The 2,060-nt window shown below is 34.6% G+C and overlaps 1 non-coding gene across 1 annotated transcript; it reads right to left on the bottom strand.

Moving 5' to 3' along the window:
- Positions 1-1,267: 1,267 nt before the first annotated feature.
- Positions 1,268-1,620, bottom strand: LOC143922114 (small subunit ribosomal RNA). The gene has a single exon (XR_013261552.1). It is a non-coding gene; the product is annotated as a small subunit ribosomal RNA (ribosomal RNA).
- Positions 1,621-2,060: the final 440 nt, after the last annotated feature.

The following is a 2,060-nucleotide window of genomic DNA, read 5'->3' as shown; positions in this document are numbered from 1 at the left end:
TATAGTGAGACTGGAGTTATGGAAGAAGAATGTGTCGAGGTTGATAACTTAATTTATAATGATGATGATTTTATGAATGATGATAATAATCATCAAGAAGCCGAACTTAATGAAAATTTGTCTCTGCTCCAAGTAAGCAATGAAACAAATACTTATTCATGTTTAGAACTTCGAACAACAAATATTTTATCAACTCAACAAACAGTTCCAAGTTTGATTTGTGATTCCGAGGCAACTAATAACGAAATCAGTGAAACATTATTTGTTTCTAACAGTGATAGACTTTTCGAAAAATTGTCTTACAAAAGCTTTAATGTCACTAAAGCTAGAACAAATTGCTACGAAGTCGAAAACCAACTTCCAATAAAAGAATGGAAGATTTTCGTTAAAAAAATGGAGAAGCGAAAAATAATTGGGCAAATTGAAAAAAACATGTTTCGGTTTAACTTGAAGTCAAAACAAAGTGGTAAGTATTTAGAATCCAACAATATTTTTAAAAATGTTGAAAGATGTTTAAGTTGCATACCTGGTAAGAAAGCAACAGCATCTATGTTAATTCACCATTTAACTTCTGAACGCCGACCAGATATTAAGAGCTTCGAAAATTTTTTACATTGTCTTGCTCAAGAAAATGTATTAAAGTCAGTAAAAATAATGGAGTCAGAATACTTCTTTAAATAAAAAAAACTTTTTATATCTTTTTTCATTTTTTTTAATTTGTCTTTTAGTTTTAAGTTTGTCTCATCTTTTTTTGCATAGAATCAAACAGGCGGTCAACCTTATCTTTATTGAAACTTTGATTTTACATAAAAGATAGAAAAAAAGAAAGTAATTTGAGGCCTTTTACTTAACTACAGGGATAGTGACGTCGGGTATGTGCACGCTACAGGGATAGTGACGTCGGGTATGTCCATGCTACAGGGATAGTGGCGGGCGGTATGTCCATGCTACAGGGATAGTGGCGGGCGGTATGTCCATGCTACAGGGATAGTGGCGGGCGGTATGGAGAAGCAAGAGGGATAGTGGCGGGCGGTATGTCCATGCTACAGGGATAGTGGCGGGCGGTATGGAGAAGCAAGAGGGATAGTGGCGGGCGGTATGTCCATGCTACAGGGATAGTGGCGGGCGGTATGTCCATGCTACAGGGATAGTGGCGGGCGGTATGTCCATGCTACAGGGATAGTGACGGGCGGTATGTCCATGCTACTGGGATAGTGACGGGGGAGTGTTGTACATGAAACAGGGATAGTGACGGGCGGTGTCAAGAAGCTAGAGGGACATGTTCAAGACCCATTGTTGATACATACTTACTAGGAATTCCTCTTTAATATCTGTCTTGCAGCTCATAATTTATCAAAACATTTACCAAATTATTTATTTATATGCTATTGTATTGGGCACAAGGGCATCTCTGATCTGTTTAGCCTCTTCCTTAATGTTTCGTATGAAAGATTTCTAAAGATCTAACTTATTCAAGGATTTAAGCTCAAAGTCATTCCATCAATTTCAAACGACCATGCACCACTTTCGTGAAACTCTTTTCTACTTTTCTCTTTTGCCCTGGTAAGTTTCCGCGCGTTGAGTCAAATTGAGCAGCACAATCAACTCCTTGTTCTAACTTATCTTCACCAATTCTAACTCGTAACTGACGTTTTAATAAACAGCTCAATAGCTAAGTCTATGAGTTCAGAATGTTACTCCATCCCTCATAATATACACCAAAAAAGTTTATGAATAACTACTAATAAAATTTGTTAATAAAATGCTTTTGAATTTTTTTTATTAAATTTTTGTAAGAAAGAACATAATTAATATAAATACTAAGAAATTGAAAGATACATTTATTATGTATTATTGTTTTCGGAATTTTTTTACATAAAATGAGTAGGGCCGTTTTTCTTATCTTTATTGTAATTTGAAATTTTACATAAAATCAATTGGGCGGTTTTTCTTATCTTTATTGTAATTTGAAATTTTACATAAAATCAATTGGGCGGTTTTTCTTATCTTTATTGTAATTTGAAATTTTACATAAAATCAATTGGGCGGTTTTTCTTATC

This window comes from Arctopsyche grandis, unplaced genomic scaffold (assembly GCF_051622035.1).
Source record: "Arctopsyche grandis isolate Sample6627 unplaced genomic scaffold, ASM5162203v2 HiC_scaffold_394, whole genome shotgun sequence".
Taxonomy (NCBI): domain Eukaryota; kingdom Metazoa; phylum Arthropoda; class Insecta; order Trichoptera; family Hydropsychidae; genus Arctopsyche; species Arctopsyche grandis.
This window is presented reverse-complemented; position numbering and strand designations above follow the sequence as displayed.